Raw genomic sequence first — 22,362 nt, 5'->3', positions numbered from 1 at the left:
ATTTATTAAGTCTATCGACAATTAGCTACGCGTGGTAACGGCGAAGACTCCATATGCATCAGCAGTCCACTTCAAAATAAATGAAATATTATGGACAGGAAATTACATTATGGCATTTGGATTATTATGTCTGGATAGCGAGAAAACAACTTTTGTTATCTCGAGATCATGAGAAAACGAGCAGCAAAAATAAAAATATGGATGAGTTCTCTCTGCTTTCCTATGTTTTTGTATTTCTGTGGATGATTTGCTCTCTGTCTTCTTAAAGTGCTAACAACTTAGCAAACATTTTTAGAATTACAGTGATTGTCTAATGAGTACCCGATGAGATTTAATATAAATAACATCAAATTTGCTGTTTTTGGCACACTTTGTCGACAAAAAAAATAAAAATGTTTTTTAAAAAAAATTCAGATTTGGAAGGGAGGCTGCAAAAACTGTTCAAAATTGCAAACATGGATTCAAAGCTTCAGCATGTAAATCATATAGAATATTAAGAAGTTTTGTCACACTCTCAATCTTGTTATAAAGTCTATTTTCCATTATAATCACTTATATTATTTGATACTAATCTATAACACATCATATTGTTAAAACCATATAAATTGTGCCCCCCGTGCCCCCTTTTTGGTTTGGGCCACTGCCCCTCAAAATGTCTGTGCACGGCCCTGTAGCCTACTATATGTTTCTAGAAATGTAATAGTTATTCATTATTACTAACAATTAACAATGAGCCATACTTTACAGATTTTATTCTTGGTTAATGTTTTTATGATTTATACATACCGTCGATTTTTTTTCCACATTTCAGTTGTATTACCATAATGTTTATGTTTAATGAATAAACATGAATCAACAATATTTATACAATTACCATTAATGCAGACTAATAAAAGCTGTAAACATTTCATCATTCATCAAAGTTTTCCCAACTTTACAAAATTTCATTTTATTGTTTTTGTGTTTTAGTTTGAGTAAAGGAAAATCTCCTGAAACCAGCTTTGATCCTTCGATAACTACTTCATCAATGATCGGTCCAGCTAACTTTCTCAGATTTGTCTGGGAAATCACCTTCGGTTTTATATTTGGTTAATCAGGTTGACCAAAGTAATTGTTCAGTTTGACTTAAATTATTAAATAGGTTTATGGTTGATAACCCTAAATGAGAAGGGAAAACCAAAGAAAAGAATCCTACTTTTGATGATACACTTAAATGTGAACAAATACGATGTAAATCAATGCTTTATCCACATACAACTCAACATTTGTTCATTTACAAATTTAAACATTATCATTTTAAACTAACAATTTAAGCAAACAAATGATATGTGTTGCATTTCTCAGGAGCAACCAAAACTGTTTATATTATGCACCTAAATAAACAGATGAACACAATTTACTGCTCTTCTCCATGTTGTTCATTAAAGGGGACATTCCAGAAGACGTTTTTAAGATATTAAATAAATCTTTGATGTCCCTAGAGTACATATGTGAAGTTTTAGCTCAAAATACCATATAGGTAATTTATTGTGGCATGTTAAAATAGGCACTTTATGGGGCTGAGCAAAAATGCGCCGTTTTTGTGTGTATCCCTTTAAATCCTAACGAGCTGCTCAGGTGGGCGGAGTCTCAAGCGCTGGCGCTGCAGACAGAGCATCGAGGGACAGTGTTGCCAAGTCTGCTTATTATAAGCGACTTTGGGCTTGCTTTTCTGTAAAGTCGCTTACAAATATTGGTAGTCGCGGGTCTCGTTATTTTGGGCTTGTTTCTAAAGTGTAGTTGCTTATTTGGGCTTGATCCCAGCTCCATAATAAGTTGTCAATCAGATATTTTCTATATGTTATTTAAACGTAGGAGTAATAGAGAAGTCGCTTGATTTGGGCTTGTTTTCACAGGCCTGGTTGCTTATTTGTCTCGCGAGATCTGGCAACACTGTCGAGGGAGATTCTTTCTCTCACGAAAGAAGTTAGTGAGCGATGTTAAGCATTATATATTTGAAGTTTAAAAAGTCAATCATCTGTTTTATGCATACTAAATACATGTTTATCAGCAGAAATAAAAATAAAGACTTTTAGGTCTCATGCTGCCTGTGTTTTAAACAGGCATAATGAGTTTCAGCATGTTACAATAAAATACACGTCCACAAACACTCAGAAGTTTACTTTTTGACCAAACCACATGCACATTTAAATGATCTGTAATAAAACAACACGTTTAATGCTTAAACTTTAGAGAAACAGATCAAATGACATGTTTAAGTTTATTGTGTACACATATTGAACACATTCGCGTTTCTGTCAGTCTCTCATCAATTTTGTAACTCCTCATTCATTTGAAACTTGAGAGAAACATTAAACAACATATTTACTTATTGTGTATGATAGTGAATACGCGTTGTTCACTCACTCTGTCTCGTGCAGTGCATTAAAGGGACACTTCACCCATTTGCATTAAGCTTTGTATAGTTAGAACCCCAGTCATGTTTTTGAATGGTCGTGCATCATTTCCTCAGTTGCCGCTAAGACAGGAGAAATAAAGATTTTAGTGTTGCACTTCCTTCTTTCAATGATGTAAAAAGCATCATTTTGCATCATTGAAAGCAGGAAGTCCAATATCTTTGTCGAGGGGGTGAAACTACAAACACCCCTTTTCTCTGTCAAATAGGCACCAAATTCGAAATGTATGTTACATTTCAACTACAAATATGACACACTTTTAATAAAGATGAATGTTTCTACGGGTGAAATGATCCTTTAATCCTCGTGTTCATTTATATAAACTTCAGAGAAACATATTAAACAACATAACTTACTTGAAAGCGAACTTGAACCTCTCTCGTTCCTTCGCTCACTCGCTCTCTCTGTTGCACTAAGGTAAGGTTAATCCTTTAGAACGTTAATTCAATCTTTAGAAAGATTATTAAAACTACAAGTTATAAGATTGTAGGCTCCTGTTTGTGTTTGATGGAATACAAATGCGTCGTTTTGTCAGTCATTCTTTCTCTCGTTCACTCGCACTCGAGGTAGCATCATGGTTGGATAGCGCAGTTGAAGGGGCGGTATCATTATAATAAGAGCCCTTAGCTACATCATGCGGGGAGCGAAATCCGCATGACCTATTTATTCACATGCTTTCAGAGCCTAACCAAAACAAAGTTACAGGGTTGCTATTTTTCATGTTTTCTGGGTTGGTACAAGCACTGGGGACCCGTTTATAGCACTTAAACATGGAAAAAGTCTGATTTTCATGGAATGTCCCCTTTAAAACTTTAAAACTAATTTCTGGTGCACTTCTCGTTTGGGGTGTTATTCATGGCAGTCTTTTAACTTTTTTATAAGTCACACATTTTTTCACAGAAATAACTTGTGCATTAAATCTACATCGATATTTTAATGAAACAATCACACTTGCAGCTTTCACTACACTTTGCGCACATGTCAGCAGATGTAAATGAAATCGTGACAGACGAATTGGGAACGCATCTCGCGGGACCGATCTACTTTGAGAAACTTTTTTTTCTTTTGTGTGTGTGTGGGGGGGGGCCGAATTGAAAGTTCACTGGTGACCGTGCTCTGTGTGGTAAGTTATGTTTTATTATCTTGCTACGTTTATTCCATTGCAATGCAAATTAGTCCATTCCATTATCAATACATTGCAGGCATCTTCCGTTAAACAGTAAATTACTGGTGATCCCGATTATTTTTAAAGTTTTAAATCTGCAGACAGATGGATGCACATCTTGCCAGAGACTCAGATAAACTCTGCCTTTGACCTTTACCACTCCCCTAGCCCCGAGAAGCCCGGTCTGGCCCAAGGTATTCGGCGGGCCAAAAAAGCCGGGCCTTAAGCCCCAACGAAGCACGATCATGCCCCAGAAGTGACAATGCAAACGCGACAGGCCTCGGCAGGCACTGGCATGCTCGCTTGAAGCCCGATAGTGCAAACACGGCTATTGACACACTTTGTGGATCCCGGGCAGACGGTTTGGCATGAGCGAAGGGTCTCCGTAAAATTAATAGGGAGAAAACATTGAGTGCTGTCAGTTTTTCAAGCAGCGAGCAAAAGCCTTTGTAGAACATATATGTTTGCCCTTTGCCTGACATAATTCTCTTTTGTCTCTCCTTTACCTCAGGTTGCACACCTCCTCATCCCGTCGGAGTCGTAAGTTCCTCATCCCTTTAAATGCATTTTGAGTTAAATTACAGCCAACAGGAAGTTGCTTGTAATTGATATCTTTTTTTCTAACTCCTTTGCCCTGTTTTTCTTTCTCTACATCCCTAGTGCAAGGAAACACCAAATGACGGTAGGTCAAAACAGATAAATCTAAAATAGTGGATCAGTAGAATTTCATAAACTTACAACAGCATTATGGATAGCTTTGGGTGTTGTGTGTGTCATTGTTTTCTCGTTCTTTTCTTTTGCTGAAGAGTCGTTGTGAACATGTGAGTATTGTTTTTTTATTGTTGTTGAATGAAAACAGGTGCTTTTGCAATTTACAGTGTTCCGCTTGAGATTGGAAGTGTTTCGGGAGGGCCTTGCGACATCAGCATCCCTTGGTATGTCTGTTCTTCGGTAAGCATTGTGGATAAGTAATTGTAATATTATGGTTAATTTGCTTTTGCCTGTAGCTGCTTTCCTGAAGTTGTGTCAATATGATTGTTTGATTTTTTTGCAGGACTTCTTGACAGGCTCCTGTCTTAGGGGAGAGGTAAGACTAAACATTTTTTTTTCTGGAAAACTTGTGTCTAAGATAAAATGTATAGTTAATTTTGTACATTCATATTGTGTCATGTTGGGGTCCTGTTGCATTGTTGGTGTTCAGGTAGTGGCAATGCCTCTCTGAACTTCAGATTTAAACCATTCACGAAGATATTCAGAAGAAGTGTTCTTTAATCATACATTTCTGGAATGTGCAATTTTTAGTGGGTAATATAACAGCTGGATGCAACTGACCAGTAGCAATTAGACATTTTAGAGAGCCATTGTGTTAAAATATGGTGTATATATTCTTGTCATTTGTAGGTCCACTGGCTAATGTGACAGCCTTCTAGGACTAACAGCTATATGCGCATGACACCGATGGGGATTTCCTTTTCAGAAATAAAGTTCATATTCAGCCTGTCTTCTTTAACCCACGTGTATAAATAAAACAGCTTGCTTATGGTCACTGATATTACAGAAATCTCCATCTAATGTGAGTGGACCTCCATGTTATTCATTTTATTAAAGTGCTTTTCATTTCTTGTGTATAAAATCTTGTATGTTTAAGACGTTCAGTTAAGAAACCTTTTTGTGTAATTAGGGGTAAGCAATGTTTTTATAATTACGGTGGGGGAAATTAGGGTTTGGACGCATCGGCATTCTTTTCGGTACATGTGTTTCCAATGAGGTTATTCACCTGAAATTTTCACCAGACATCAGTATTAACTCATGAAATCAGCATATATAAAGAAACAACATTTAAAGTCTATAAATTAAATTATGTGCAATAATGTGTTCAAGACTTTTCTGTGTCATTCAGCTTTAAGAAACAGCTAGTCACCAAGGAACCAGCTGCAATCCATAAGTATTTAGAAAGTTAAATTTCCTATCGGTGGCAATTATTTTATTATCTGCTGGGTTAGTAAATTGATGAGCTATAAAAAGGCTTTTCATTACCAAAATGTCACACATACCTGTTGCCAAACATATTGATGGAATCGGATGCAGATGTATTTCAAAACTTCTGAATCTTCCTTTAACCCTGGAGAACCCAGGGGTCAAATTTGGCCAATGTTAATTAATGCTAAGAGTAGGGTTATTGGGTTCTCCAGGGTTAAGCACCATTGGAGCCATTATCCACTGTGGATCTTAAATTAATGCTGATGTCTGGTGAAACTTTCATGTGAGTGGCATCATTGGAAGTGTATGTATTGCATAGAATGTTGATGCGTTCAATACTTATTTCCCCCACTGTAAGATCATTATGGTATGTGTTTATATTGGAACATATTATTCTGTTTACATGGGTCAATAGGCTGTTTCATGTGAGACCCACACAAGTTGCCACAGTTATGTGCCTGGCCCAAAGTTAACTTCCAGTCTGTGTTTGTTTACCATATGGCTAGTGGCTAAACTGACATCTGGAACAATACCTTGTCAAAAGTATAATTGTTTCCATTTCCCAAAAATGAGGGGAGAGGACAAGCATTGATTAATGCTGTGCGTTAAGAGATTTGGCAGCCAGTCAAGAATTCAAGGTAGTTGTATACATTCATTTTACACTGTAACGTTAGCTCAGTATAATAGTTAATACCCTAGCTATGACCTAAAGTAATCTACTTGTTATTTATTTAGCATGTCTTCAGAAATGATCTACTCTAAACCGACTCTGTTGTTACTGATTCTTTGCAGAACTGGAACTTAAGTTTGGGCCACAACATTTAAGGGGATGGGGATGTGATGTTATGTATTTTAAAGGTGATGTACAAAGTCATGTTCCTAAATTTCATTTCATAGTACAGTTAGTTTCTTTACAGTAATGTACATTTTACAATGAAAAACATTTGTGTTCTTCACATATATAAGCAATTAAAATTGTACAGTATTAATACTAAGCTACTGTCTGAATCCTTTTATGTCATGTGATTTTGTTTTTGTTGTGGTTTCTCTTTTAAATTGTTATTGTAATAAAGTCCTGTGTCATATATTAGATAGTTGTTATGTGGTGGTACTTTAGTAAAACCATGGTTAAACTATAGTTCAATTGTAGTTCAACCATGGTTTCAAAACTATAGTTACTACAGTTTTACTTTGGTATTACTACAGTATTCCTATAACAGAAGCATGGTTTTTGAAAACCATGGTTTTTTGGTGCAAACCATGGTTGTAGAAAACCATGGTTGTAGAAAACCATGGTTTTCAAAACCATGGTTTGCACCAAAAAACCATGGTTACTACAGCCATGGTTACTACAGTTTTACTGCAGTAAAACCATGGTTAATTTTCGTAAGGGCTGTTGTAAGCAGTGTTGGGAGTAACGCATTACAAAATATAATATATTACAGTAATATATTAGTTTTTGCTGTAACGCAGTAATATAACGCATTACTAATAAAATTTTGGTAATATTTTACTCGTTACAGTCTTAGTAACGAGCGCGTTACAACAATGCATTTCAAAATTAGACCGTGTTATTTTTGTTTTTTTATTTTTGACCAATGCGCGCGACCAGCATCCACACATGAAAAAGCTGCGTGTAAAATTTACGCGTTAAATAGGTATATGGCTGCGTCCCAAACCGCATACTTCTATACTATATAGTGGGCGAAAAGCACTACTTCTCGTACTCTTTGCCTACTATATAGTATGGAAGTAGGCGGTTTGGGACGTAGCGTATGTCTGTTTCCACGTGCTGTATGCAACATGTTCATTTTTACTTTAACTTTGTATTTGAAATGTGATTTGGACGCGGTGCGCGTCAAATATAGACATGTTTCTTAAAGAGGCGAATCTGGGAAGTCCGCGGCTTTATAAGCATTGACTAAAGTGGTCGCAATCAGGTCCGGTAGCCCGCTCACGCATAATTTTGCGAATAAGAGCAAGTAAAAGCAACAGAAAGTTTCTATCGGTCTTCCATGCTGCTTGAACCTCAGAAGTAAAGAGACTTTTACAAATGTTGCCAGTAAAATCCATATCACACCAGCAATGACAAGGTAAGCTTTGCTATGATTACAGTCCATATACATAATAATAGATTGCTAGGATATTCCTATGCTATCTGCAGTTTTATTACAAACAGCAACCTAAACTACAACATAACATTAGTGAAGACTTAAACATGGTTATCTAAATAGTACATCTAAACATCACTGTTTAAAGTTTTTACCAGCCTTTGTATGGGAGCCTATATTCATTGTTTGGCAAAAAGCAGTGTTCCTCTGTTTGTCTGTGTTTTATATGTTTGTCTACATGTAATCCTTATATTGGACTGAAATGAGCTGTATTCCATGTTATTAGGCTATAGGTTGCATTATAGTGGGCTCTAGCTCTATTGTGTTTGGTATGTGTACCATAATTTACCAGACTTTTACTAGATCATTTGTCTATGTTTATGATTCTGACAGTGACTGTTATTGTATTTTAAGTCTTCACTTTGCCTATTCAAAGCTCGAGGGCCAACACATAACTTCTAGATTTATAAGCATCAATAAACTACATTTTAACATTTTATAATGCCTAGTCATACTTCTGTTCTTTTAATGAAAGTAACTCAAAAGTAACGCAAAAGTAGTGTAACTCATTACAGTTCAGAGACAGTAATAATGTAACTAATTACTTTCAAATGACAGTAATTTGTAATATATAATGTATTACACTTTGAAAGTAACTTTCCCAACACTGGTTGTAAGATAAAGTTCCCTGGACATCCTGGCAGTAAATCAACCTCTGACGTTAGTCTGGATTTAAACAGAGAGTGAGCCTGAATGTGGAATGCTTGAAAGACTATTCCAGGATTTTGTAGATATATAAGAGATTGATCTACCTTATCTCTATTTAGAATATTCTATTAACATCTTGGAATTTGTGATTGAGGTGGATACAGTCAGGGTTCTCACGGTTCATCGAATTTCTGGAATATTATGGAATTTTATAGGTCTTTTACAGACATTGAAAGTCAGTCATGGAATATCAGAGATTTTTGTTTGTTTTTCAGTTTCCATTCATAAAAATTTACTCCGCTTGTTAACTTGTGACATAAGGAATTTACGGAATTTTTCGGGTCCAAACCTCTGCTGACTACAATTTAAACAGCTGTTTATTGGCACTGTTTATTCATTTCACAAATTGAAGCTACATATAAACATTTATAAACTCACATCTGTACATTACATATAGATCATAAAAATTTAGCTTTTTAGTCAGTGAAAGTCTGGGAAAAGTCAGGGAATTTGACATTTGACTTAAAGTGGGAACCCTGTACAATGGATTTTAGGTAATGAGAAGCTGTTTTTTCAGCAGTGATGGCTTTCAATATTAAAGAACTGTATGGATATTTTAATTAAAAGTAACTACTACTTTAACTACAGACGCCAGAAAATGTGGAGAAAAATCTGCCAGTTAAGTACAAGTACCTCACATTTGTACTATGTGTTCTAATGACATTATCTGCACTTTGATATTACAGTGGCAAAATCTTCTGACACATGGGAGACTGCCAGCGAATTCCAACACAATTCCCACATCCCAACCAGCTTTCAGCATGACGGCCTACACCTTTACATTATCAAGCACCTTTCAATTGTTTGTTTTTGAGTGTCTTTGCTTGCTGTTCTTTATTAAAGTTAAGCTAAGACCTAAACTCAACTGCTGCATTCATATAATGACAATAACACATTTAATGTTACTAACAGCAATATAAAACATAACACCTCACAACTCACAAATATTATTGATCAAAATGTTATTTATTGAACATTTACTTACCATTTACAGCGAAAGAGATGACCTTCTGCTTGAACTGCATCATCCAAAAACACGGTTCAGTGTGTGCTGTAAAAAGGGGGAGGTCTTCTCTATTTAACACCCTAGGAGATAACAAACTCCACTAACAAAACACTGTGGGAGTTGATTTTTAAAAAAGTGGTAACACTCTGTTTTGACACCAACTCTTTATTTTTATAGAGTTAAAAAAATCGTTTTAACTCAATCCAGTGTTAAATTAACTCCGAACTCTTTATATTTCCATGAACACCGTAATTTTAACTCTGCTAAATTTGCTGTGTAGTATACTACACCCTTCTATGAACTACAATTTACAGCGCCATGTTTCCCCGTCCCATTGATAGAATGACAATGGCTTATGGGCAATGTAGTTTAAACACGTTTAGTAATGAAACTAAATGAATACAATCTTTAATGAACAAAATGGCATGTAAATATGTTCATCGTATAAACCCCTATGGCATATTTAAGAGTTAGAATGAAATTTGGTATTTTATTGTGATTACTTTTTAAAATGCTTTTTAACAGCTTTCCGTGCATGTCAGAAATCTCTGTTCAACATTATTTAGTAAACATATCAAAAAAAGTTGTCCTAACAATTTTTCTCTTTAATAAACTAATCAGACTTTGCTTTACAGCCATTTGAAATGTGCATTACTTTTGCATTTCCATGGGCTGTTACTGGGCCCCTGGGAGAGGGAGGACAGTAAAACCTATACAGATGTACCCTCTTCATCATGGATAACAATCTGTGCTGAGTAGCATTTTTATCTGAACAATATTTTTATTTCCCACATTTTCCAAATTCATATCTTGATTTTGTTAACTTTTGCTGATATTGTGTGACTATGTAATCAGAATACAGAAATACAGAAACAAAGTCAACATATAAGTAAGGCAAGTCATAAAAATCATGCAATGCAAACAATCACAATATAAAAGACAATACTGGTGCATTATTGTCACAAATGTCATTAACATTGTTGTAACATCATGTGACAAAGATACATTTAATAAATAACACAGAAGGCAAATTTAATTATAATTTTGAAAATAATGAGTCCATATCATAATGATTTTCAGGATTCAATTTTTATACAGCACACTACAGTTCAACTAAAGAATATTTTATTCTCAGCCACCAGCTGATGTTCAAACATCCCATTTCCCTCTGTCAATTATTCTTAGATTATTATTACTCGTCCAAGATTATTTGTTGGTGTAGTTGAGGTGATTAGCTGAGGTTGTGTAATTATTAAACTTTAGCTATGATGAGTTTCATTATAAATCAATCTGCCAATTAGTAATTGTTTGGTTGGTATAAGGTATGAACATTGTAAGAAATGCAGTCACAATTACACACAACCCAAAAATATATATTTTTTTATTTGATAAAAGCTGTAAACAGTTGAAAACTATTTTATAAATATTTATTTATAAAAAAATAAATGTTTGAACATTACTTTGCATGCAGATGACTTAAATTATCAGCAAATTAGTCAATTCCTTTATTTCTCCCAATCAAAAGTTTCTTCCGAGGCATTAAGTTTATATCAATATTTTATAAGCTTTCACATGTGAAGTTTTTCCCAATCTTAATGGCAGTGGAATATTAATAGAAAGTCGGATGAGAAGAAATACCTAAAATCTCTAATGTAATACAGTGGTTGAGAGTTGGGGACATCCAAGCACTTTTGGCTTTATCATTTAAAATATATTAAAAATTAATCCTTTTTTTGCACATTTAGCACACACATCTCACGTTACCCCATAGGTGGGGTTTATTTTTATCAAACAGAGGGTTTGATGTAACACCTGCTAAAAATAGTTTAAACAAATAATAAAATACAATTCTGTCTATATACTAAAGGTGGATGTTGTTTATATACAGTCTTGTTCAAAACAAAAGCAGCACAATGTGACTAACCAGAATAATCAAGGTCTCCAGTACACTTTTTATTGCTACGCGGCAAACAAGCCACCAGCAGGCCCAGCAGACTCCCAGAAAACAAATGAGACCCAGCACCCACGACACGCACGCTCCCAAGGCTGTGCAATTGGGCAATTAGTTGAAAGGGGTGTGTTCAAAAAAACAGCAGTGTCTACCTTTGACTGTACAAACTCAAAACTATTTTGTACAAACATTTTTTTTTCTGGGATTTAGCAATCCTGTGAATCACTAAACTAATATTTAGTTGTATGACCACAGTTTTTTAAAACTGCTTGACATCTGTGTGGCATGGAGTCAACCAACTTGTGGCACCTCTCAGCTGTTATTCCACTCCATGATTCTTTAACAACATTCCACAATTCATTCACATTTCTTGGTTTTACAGCATTTTTGATATCACCCCACAAGTTCTCAATTGGATTAAGGTCTGGAGATTGGGCTGGCCACTCCATAACATTAATTTTGTTGGTTTGGAACCAAGACTTTGCCCGTTTACTAGTGTGTTTTGGGTCATTGTCTTGTTGAAACAACCATTTCAAGGGCATGTCCTCTTCAGCATAGGGCAACATGACCTCTTCAAGTATTTTAACATATGCAAACTGATCCATGATCCCTGGTATGCGATAAATAGGCCCAACACCATAGTAGGAGAAACATGCCCATATCATGATGCTTGCACCTCCATGCTTCACTGTCTTCACTGTGTACTGTGGCTTGAATTCAGAGTTTGGGGGTCGTCTCACAAACTGCCTGTGGCCCTTGGACCCAAACAGAACAATTTTACTCTCATCAGTCCACAAAATGTTCCTCCATTTCTCTTTAGGCCAGTTGATGTGTTCTTTGGCAAATTGTAACCTCTTCTGCACATGCCTTTTTTTTAACAGAGGGACTTTGCGGGGGATTCTTGAAAATAGATTAGCTTCACACAGACGTCTTCTAACTGTCACAGTACTTACAGGTAACTCCAGACTGTCTTTGATCATCCTGGAGGTGATCATTGGCTGAGCCTTTGCCATTCTGGTTGTTCTTCTATCCATTTTGATGGTTGTCTTCCGTTTTCTTCCACGTCTCTCTGGTTTTGCTCTCCATTTTAAGGCATTGGAGATCATTTTAGCTGAACAGCCTATCATTTTTTGCACCTCTTTATAGGTTTTCCCCTCTCCAATCAACTTTTTAATCAAAGTACGCTGTTCTTCTGAACAATGTCTTGAACGACCCATTTTCCTCAGCTTTCAAATGCATGTTCAACAAGTGTTGGCTTCATCCTTAAATAGGGGCCACCTGATTCACACCCGTTTCTTCACAAAATTGATGACCTCAGTGATTGAATGCCACACTGCTATTTTTTTGAACACACCCCTTTCAACTAATTCAACTAACTGCCCAATTGCACAGCCTTAAGAGCGTGCATATCATGAATGCTGGGTCTCATTTGTTTTCGGAGAATCTACTGAACCTACTGGTAACTTGTTTGCCACGTAGCAATAAAAAAATATACTAAAAACCTTGATTATTCTGGTTAGTCACATTGTACTGCTATTATTTTGAACAATACTGTATATGCCTATAATAGATGAATGTGTGGATATCCATCTAAGCATAATTGCAAATGCAAATAGATTTTTTAAAAGGGCCCCACAATTAAGACAAAAAATTATAATTGTGAGTTATTTCCCCTGATATTGTATTTACAGTTATCACTTTGATTAATAGTATTTACATTGATTTCATTTCATTCTCATTGTATACCTGACTTTGTTACAACTAACCCCGCTGTGTAAAAATGTTTTCAATCCCAGCTATCAGTTACTAGGAGTTGCTGAAATGTTTTAGTGATTCAAATAATATAAGGTTGGATTTCGTGACTTACACGCCCAACTCAGAATTTAAAAACCATAAAACATCTACTTCCATGCCTCCAAAACACTCTTTGTTCAATATATTAAACAAATTCATCTTCCGTGTTTAAAAATATGTAACTGTGTTACAATCAATCCCATGTTTGTTTGTGCCTCGCTCACTTTAATTATTGCACTTAATTTCCACCACTGACTAGTTGTAGAAGCATATTGTACATGTATACAGTACATGTCTATTATGTGAATAAAGAGGCTACATAAGGTTATGAAAAGTAGATTTTATTAATTGCTTTATATTGACAGTTAGAAATCTTTGTCCAGAATAATGGAAGATATCACAGTCTTGTGGATTACAGACCATCACCAGAAATGTCAAAGTCACTGTCGTACTCATCAGCTGAAGCACTGTACAAGAAGTTGATGTTCTCGGCTCCCGACAAAACTTGTAGGTAACAGTCTCTTGCTTGGCGAATCTTAAAAGAGGAACACAATAACTTTAATCAGAAACTTCATAAACAGACATCATTGTTGTGTACACTATATTTATTAGGGCTGGCCCTATAAGACAACAAAATGTTTGCTGGTCAGAAGAGTCATTGTTTGTCATCAATTAGACAATCACAGATAGCAAGAAACAAAAAACAAATGTTTAATGCACAGCTTCAAACACTGCTAACACACAATTTAAAACATCTAAAACAAACTCTACTGACGTCATTACCTTCTGATATCGGCGAGTATTTGAGATGGCTAAATTGTTAAACGTTTGCTGATGTCAGTGCATGGCCATGAGAGTCAGCATGTCTGCGCGTCCTGCAAACAGAAAATATGATGTCAACATATTTCCCCTATTTATTATATAACTAGTGGAGTATTACACCTGCTAGTGCAGTTGTTTTACCTGCTTTTGAAATGTGTTTTGTGGTCACTGGAATCCTAGAGAGGAAGGCATTGCACTGTTCCACCTCCTCTCCTAGTGTTAATCCAGTACCATCCTGATATGCCATACTCCATTTCACCTGGTTAAAATAAATAAAAAGATCCAGATGTTTGCCGATGTTCAATTAATTTTCTATTGCATAGCAACTTTTTCTTACCTCACATTTAAAATCATGGGCTTTGGCATGAAATACTTCATGTTAAAGGAATGGCTTCATGTTAAAGGAACTTGGGTGGAGTGATTGCTCGCAGCACCTGAGAAGCCCCATGGTGAGGAGCAGAGAGTTCGCTCACCATACATTCACACGAGACAGTCTGAAACGTGGCCAAAAGACAATCACCGTGGCCGCAAGACACGCTCCGGTCTTCCATAAACTTAATTGGCTTGCTCTGCCTAGGATATTTGCATAAGACAATCTGATTGGCTGACGCACATGTTGCCGCTTGAAAAGTTGAGAAATGTTCAACTTCTACAGCGAGCAACGCATGACGTCACCCATTAAAAGTGAATGGGAAGCGTTAACGCTTACGCCCTGTGTGAATGTAAAGTCAGATTGAGCTAATCACTCTGCCCAAGTAGCAGTGCTTCGTCTTCTGAGAATATAGTTCCCAGCATGAATATGGTTAAAAGAACGCTGTGTCTCATATGACCTTGTTATTTGTACACGCTGTAACTATACAAATCACAACATATAAATAGGAAAACGTTGGCGTTATTTTGTCACTTATTGGGAGCAGTATGCTAGCTGAAGCCATTTACTTCCAGTCTTTGTGCTCAGCTAAGATAGCGGTGGGTACGTCAGACAGAGTTACAGCATGCACAGAAATGAAAAGGGTATGTATGGACTTATCTAACTTTGGGGGGTACGGTTTTCCTGGAAACGGTGTGCAACGGAATGCAACAGGTTTTAGAAGCGTTTTCTCTTGTTTGGTGGGTGTGTCAGAAATGTCGGCCCAATCAGCGGCAAGATGTATAAAACCACGCGGTAGTAAAGAGACAGCTCGCTCAATGGGTTCAAGTTGGAATGTTGTCTTTCATTCTGGACGGCATTCTTGACTTGCGCTGGCATAGATCGTTAATTTTTGTTCATGTTAATATCTGCATTTACAATACATTTATAAAATTAAAGGTTGTAACTGTTAACATGAATTAATGCACCATGAACAAACATTAATAACTGTACTGACATTAACAATAATTTTATTAACAATTAATACATGATGAAAAACGATACTGTTAATTGTTTGTTCATGTTAGTTAATGCATTTACTAATGTTTACTAATACAACATTATTGTAAAGTGTTACTATTTACTTCTTAATACAAACACTGTGTTACAAAGTTTGGAGTACCTAACTGCATTCTTTAAACGATATTACTTGCGGTTTCCATCTACTGAAACGACAAGCATATCTGGAGTGCATGCAGATGAAGTCTCTTACTTGCATATATTGTCCACCTTGAATCGCACAGCCTCCCACTCAAAAAACGTTTCTGAAAACTGTCTCCTGAGATCTTGCCAGTCTATTAAAAATAAGGAAATCAACAGCTAATAATGTGCAATAAATACATTAGCACCAAGCAGCTTTTCAACCTACAATTTTAATATACTATCAATACTGTAGGATACACACAACAAAAGCAGACAGTTCGCTGATCCAGCATTCTTAAAAATGCTTGACAGGACAGTCCTGGTGCCACCATCTTCATTTCTTCAAATGAAAACAAGATTTCTATTGCATAAATTGTGGCGAAATGAAGGGTTGCCGGCCAGTAGCCATTTCTGTTTAGATTTTTTTACCATTTATACATTACTTTCTACTCTTCATACATTACAAAAATTTTGAAATCAATTAAGAAAAGATTTTTAAGATTCTACTATAACAGAACAAAACAAAGTTCTTCACATTCTTACCATTAATTGTGACAACAGCAACTGTCTTTCCTGGACAGACGCTTAATGACTCTGGTGAACAACCACAGATTTTGTCAGACATTTCCACAGGTACAAGCCACATTGAAAAACATCAGTGGAGGACAATTAAGATCATTTGTTATAAGATTGTAATGGTGGTGTAGCACATTGCTGAAAAAGTACATGAGATATGCTTAAAATGCTGACTGAAACGGAGTATCCACATAAATTCAACACCAAACAATGAGACAAAAAGGTATAATTGAAATAGTAGCATTTTACTGTAGTTTAACTATTCTGAAAATGATATATGTTGTACATACACAATATGTACATACACAAAACTTACCACAATGGGAAAGAGCCTTATCCACCACAACAGTTGTTGGAGGCAATGGCTGGAAGAATCCAGCAGTCATGGCATCTCTGCTATGGAGGACATGATGACGTCACATTCAGCACAGAAGAAGGGACGAGGTCGTCAGTCACAACACTGGATAACAGCTTGGGCTTCTCCCACACTCTGGCAGATGTGCTGCCACATTTTCTTGTGCCACAGCCGTGTTCAGCAGACAGGGTCTCTCTGCCCTCCACCTCTCTGAAAAGAGAATTTGTGTGTGCTCCAGTTTGAGGAAGCCTGAAGAGGATCTCTTGGGGTTCCTGGAGGTGATGCGTCGTTACTTGAGAAATCGTTCAGTGAATACACTCTGTTAAAATAGTATAGAGTATACAAAAACAATACTTTTATATTTCCCTTTATGTATATATATTTACAGCATTTAATTGTACTTCATGGAATGGCTTTGAGTGTAAAAGGTCCAGCATTCTATCAAATTTAAGAAAAGAAACTACGTCTTTACATTATAACCCACTGTCATATTCTGTAATTTAAACACATTGAAGTACACACCAACAGTTTCTGGAGCAAAGGCCACCTCACAATGAGTGTCAGGAGCATTGAGAGGATCAGTGTTCCGAATGTGATCAGCTTTAGAGGATAAAAACGTCACAAAGCAACATTTATCTATAATATACAATAAAGTATACATACATACAAAATTCCAACTTGTCTCAAGGCTAGTGGCACAGTCTAGTTACCAGTCTGAAATGGTGCAAGCTCTTTGTTTAAATGTCTTGTTTTTACTGTGTTTTGAAGCTTTGATTGTGTTTCAGTGTGCAATATAACATTCAGTGTGTTTATGTTTCACATGTAAATAACATATTTTTTCCACACAATCTACTTATCTATATACCGCTGTCTGATGTCTTCTTGTTCTATGAAGTCCTGTAAGTAAACAATGTACATTCTAAAAATATACATTTAAAATATAAACAATGCTTGTCTTTCTTTTGTTGATTCCTGCTTGACCTTGGCATTGCATAGACAATATTTCCATCAATGTCTCTTTTTCTCCAATGCACCCTCGGCTCAGGTGTCTTCATTGGTGCTGCTGCCTTTCTTGCAGTTCACCAAGAAAGTTATCAAGACTTTGGAGCTCATGCTTTAATTCTTGACCGTCAACCAACTTATCCAAGATCATGAGATGTTCTTGAAGTTCTGAATGGATGGACATGGTGATGAGCAGAAACACAAACATATAGAAACACTCAAGACAGAGAGCACTACAGAAAGACTGACAAGTACAGTTTAACAAGACGGACACAGACGTAAAATGTAAGTGTGTGTCAGTATTCTTTTCATCTGTGTGGGAAAATTGAAAATTAAGCTCAAATCTATGTGACATTGATTTTAAACAGTTAAACTTGTATAATGGATACTGATCGTGTTGGCTAAAATTGCCTTTAATTATTTCATATTAAAACATGATGAGCCACAATAGTGCTGATATGAATTAAGTTGTATTGTTTTATTATAGATCATATCTGACCGTTTATTGTATAATTTTGTGTGGATTTTAAATAATTACTGGGCTGGAAAACAAACCAATCTGGCAACACTGTTCTTCATCGTGTTGGCTAAAATTGGCTTAATAGTTGCGAGCTAGTGTAATATACACTCTAAAAAGAAAAGGTTCTAAAATGAACCTTTTGAAGTTCCTGGAGATTGCAACTGTGGGGGAACCTTTAAGGTTCATTTTTGAACCTTTTTAAAAAGGTTCCAATTAGAACCCTCTTTTAAAGGCGCTTTAAAGAACTAGCAGAGTTCCTTTTTGAAACTTCTTCTGGACATTATAATAATAATAATAATTATTATTATGACTATTATTATTCATTACTATCATTACACTTTTTCATAACAGACACAACATCATGATACTTTATTAAATGTTTATTGCAAACATGACAGCAATTTAAACAAACATTAACAAATTCATTCAACATTTAACAGAATGTAACTGAATATATCATTGTAAGGAATAATTGACAACAGGCCATTGAATTATAAGAAAATAATGCATACCCAAGGTGGTAATGTGGCACGACGCGAAGCGGGTTACCGTTACACCTTTAGAGTCAATTATTCTGCTTATATCATGATTACCACAAACATTGCTCTGGCTATTTTTAAGCATTTGACAAGTAAGGTGTGCAGTTATCGAAAATAATGCATACCCATGGAATATTTCTCAATCAATCAGAATAAAGCATTCAACAGCCCAGTGGTATAATTTAAATATAATTAAAAATAATGTTGATTCCTCCACATCATGTATTTACACTCTACACTATGCCATTACATAAACATACATTCATTTAAACAAGAAATTGGCCATTTTAATAACTGCAGGTGGCATTTTTGTTTTGTTTCATTACATACATATAGACATATTTTTAGAGTATATTCAATATATTGATATATATAGATATTTAGAATATATCTTTTAAAATAATGTTGATTCATCCACATAATGTATTTACTTTCCACTTTATGCATTTACATAAACATACATTAATTTAAAAATTAATTTTTCAATGCTGAAGATGAAGTAGACTGCACAAGCGCTATAGTGACATCTTCTACCTCAAAGACTTTCTCACCTTCCATCATTATCTCCAGGATTGAATCTGCACCTAAACAAGAAAGTGATAATGTTATACAAAGCTCCTACTTGGATTTAATATTATAAACAAATATTATTTTTAACTTTAAAAACATTCCAACTTCCCAGTTCAGAGGCTTTTTTAGGAATTTTTACCTGTCACAATCAGTGGCGGCCGGTGACTTTTGAGGGTGCACAATGCGAAGCTCGCCATGTGTGTGGTTCGTCCTTTCAAAATATGTGTTCGGCGCGTCATGTGAACCATGTGCACTATGCATCTTGTCAAAATAAGTTCATGCTGCCCATGCATCTAAGAGGTTTATGATAAAAGTGTGTAATAAGTTTACTGTTAAAGGTGCAGTGTGTAATTTTTAGAAGGATCTCTTGACAGAAATGCAAAATAATATATAAAACTATATTATCAGGGGTGTATAAAGACCTTTCATAATGAACAGTTATGTCATTATTACCTTAGAATGAGACGTTTTTATCTACATACATGAGAGTCCCCTTACATGGAAGTCGCCATTTTGTGCCACCATGCTTCTACAGAAGCCCTCAACGGACAAACTTTTTTTATTAAGTTGTCTCCGACGATGACATATTTGTCTGATGACGGCTACCGTAGCTTCTCTATGGGGCTGTTTACACTTGGTATTAAGTTGTGTTTTCATCGATAGGATCACAAGTGGACGAGAGAGACACATTACGTTTACACCTGGTATTTAAATCCGTCTCTTTTGTCCACTTTCGACCGCTTCTGTGCTGAATTCTATGAGGGGGTGGTCTGTGAGACGGTGGGCGAGTCTCTCTGCTGTCATTCAAACCCGAGCGGGAGAAATTATGAGTTTATATGGACACAAACTAATATTATGTCGGAGTGCACTGCTTGTTTAGCAAGTATACATGCTGCACAGTGTTTTGTACATGAGTATGTAAGAGCTTTCTTTGAATTTTCAGCGCAATTGATGAAATAGAATCGCGCAACTTTCACACGCTTTCAAAACGAAACTACGGAGATCAGCTGCTTAGTTTTATCAATGAAAGGCTAAAAATAGCGCTGTTCACCGAATGTTCACCCCAGAAGTCAAAAAAGCGGTAAAACTTGTGTTTAATACCTCAGATTAGATAAATGGGCGGAGAGAAGGCGGTCGCGTGTGGCTGTTCGAACGCATTCAACCACATATGCGTTCCGCAACTCCAAAGCGATCCGATCGAACGTGGTTTCGACCACCTCTGGATGTGGTTGAAAGTGGTCGAAAGTGGACGAGCTCAAAACGTTTTGAACACCGTTTACACCTGGCATTAACGTCGTCCACTTGTGATCCGATCGACGAAAACACATGTTAATGCCAAGTGTAAACAGCCTCTATGTGTTTCAAAAGCGAGGGGTGAGCAGTGGACTGAGCTGTTGGTTGTATTTCACAACATCACCACTAGATGCTGCTAAAATTTACACACTGCACCTTTAAGTTAGTGTCTTGCAAGTATGTGTCTTTTTATCATATAATTTCGATGCATGTGCAGCAGGCACTTATTTTGACAAGACGCATAATGCACATGGTTTACATGATGGGCTGAACACATATTTGACATAACAAGCAACACACATGACACTCCGAACACATATTATTAATTAACGCCCCTCGGAAGAGAAGTCACCAGCCGCCACTGGTCACAATGCAATACCGGCTTTAAAAAGTTGATATTAAAAGATAGGGTTGAAAAGGGATTATTATAGATTTAAACTCTTAAAAGATAAACTTAGCCACATACGCTCACCTGATTAATGACATAAAGGAATCTTGGGCTCTCCTTGAAAAGAAATGGAAGCAACATGGTAGCAGCAGCAGCCATTGAGAGACCTTTAATAAAAATTATGAAATTGCATCTGACATATTGTTTCATTGTTTATTGTCATTCTTAGTTTAACATGCTACATTACCTCTGTGTGCCAAATCAATGTAGGCTTGTTTTGCTTCATCCAGTTCGACACAGATATGCACTCCAAAATGTCTTCTGTGGCACTCATTAATCACTTTCTGTGCCACCAGGTCTAGATTCTTCAGCATATTTCTTTCAATGTCTGTGTCAAGTATGCTTTGGACCTCAAATGCAAGCTGTAAGAATCCAATATAATGAAAATATTAACAGATACAATATTTATTTTTTTGCTTTTTAAATTTGAACAATATTCTACTCACAACTGAAGGGACTTTAAGGGCTGGATAGGGATTTAGTCCTCTCAGTCATTGTCTATGCCATGCAGTCCTCTAAAAAGTTTAATATTTGGTGTTTTTTTCAAGCATTCTTGTTTTCACTTTTTCAAAGTGCACCCCAATGCTGTAATCATCTTCCCCTGCTCAGACTTTCCACAAATGTATGCATTATTAACTTTACTGATTTTCAGTGGCGGCCGGTGACTTCTTTTTTTGAGAGCGCTCAATGCGAAGTTCGTCACAATATGTATGTAGCCCGTGATGTGTGTGGTTCCTTTTTTCAAAATATGTGTTCTGTGCTATGAGAGATCCTGTGTGCATCACGTGTCCTGTCAAAACAAGTGCCTGCCGCAAACGCGCCCAAAGGGTTCATGATAAAAGAGACACTCGCGTTTGCCAGATACTCGCATAATCTCATGCGTAATCAGAGTTTACTGTTAAGGGAGTGTCTTGTGTGTATTTTGTGAACGTGAGCATCTCTTTTATCATAAATGGTTTTGACGCGTGTGCAGCAGGCACTTACTTTGACAAAACATGGATGCACATGGTTCACATATTTTGAAAACGCAAGCAACACACGTGACACTCCGAACACTTATTTGGAATTAGCGCCCCTCGGATGAGCAGTCACGAGCCGCCACTGCTGCTTTTACTGAATCCTGAAGATCAGTCTGTTTGTGACAATTACCTCTTTCTATACTGTACATGTCTTGGTTTTCCTCAGTCTTATAAAATAAAAAACACAAAGCATTTTAAAATTATAATTGTCCATTAAGGTGTCACTTTGTCTGACATGCTTTACCTCTGCACTGGTTATCTGTTGGACTTTTGATGAAATCTTGTGGTTCCATTCTCTTACCAGTCTCTCAAGAACTGGTACAGTATTTGGTGACAAGGGATAATCACACCTTGTTTAATTGGTAACTTGTTGGATACCTGAAAATGGAAGATATAAGTTCAGATGCAAAACCCTCTAAGTGTGCCTTGTACATG

At 36.3% G+C, this 22,362-nt stretch overlaps 4 long non-coding RNA genes across 5 annotated transcripts in view; 1 reads left to right on the top strand and 3 right to left on the bottom strand.

Moving 5' to 3' along the window:
* LOC141367302 (uncharacterized) overlaps positions 1–17,152 on the bottom strand; it is a 138,932-nt gene extending 121,780 nt beyond the window's left edge. The window contains exons 1-3 of one of the 2 annotated variants that reach the window (XR_012371634.1): positions 17,009–17,152; positions 16,498–16,855; positions 16,142–16,199 (exon numbers count right to left, since the gene is read on the bottom strand). This is a non-coding gene — a long non-coding RNA (uncharacterized lncRNA). Of the gene's footprint in view, positions 1–16,141; positions 16,200–16,497; positions 16,959–17,008 lie in introns of those variants that run through there. The other variant, XR_012371635.1, reaches the window with a different exon arrangement.
* Positions 3,480–6,790, top strand: LOC129435099 (uncharacterized). The gene is made up of 5 exons (XR_012370986.1): positions 3,480–4,161; positions 4,282–4,303; positions 4,500–4,572; positions 4,676–4,708; positions 5,023–6,790. It is a non-coding gene; the product is annotated as an uncharacterized lncRNA (long non-coding RNA).
* Positions 13,557–14,510, bottom strand: LOC141366057 (uncharacterized). Its single transcript, XR_012371013.1, has 3 exons — positions 14,195–14,510; positions 14,015–14,106; positions 13,557–13,766 (listed from the first exon to the last, which is right to left on the bottom strand). It is a non-coding gene; the product is annotated as an uncharacterized lncRNA (long non-coding RNA).
* Positions 17,153–20,808: 3,656 nt separating the features above from the next.
* On the bottom strand, positions 20,809–21,900 carry LOC141367300 (uncharacterized). The gene is made up of 3 exons (XR_012371630.1): positions 21,355–21,900; positions 21,096–21,270; positions 20,809–21,015 (listed from the first exon to the last, which is right to left on the bottom strand). It is a non-coding gene; the product is annotated as an uncharacterized lncRNA (long non-coding RNA).
* Between the last annotated feature and the right edge of the window lie 462 nt (positions 21,901–22,362).

Source organism: Misgurnus anguillicaudatus, chromosome 2 (assembly GCF_027580225.2).
Source record: "Misgurnus anguillicaudatus chromosome 2, ASM2758022v2, whole genome shotgun sequence".
NCBI lineage: Eukaryota > Metazoa > Chordata > Actinopteri > Cypriniformes > Cobitidae > Misgurnus > Misgurnus anguillicaudatus.
Note: the sequence above shows the minus strand (reverse complement) of the source record. Positions and strands in the feature narration are given on the sequence as shown.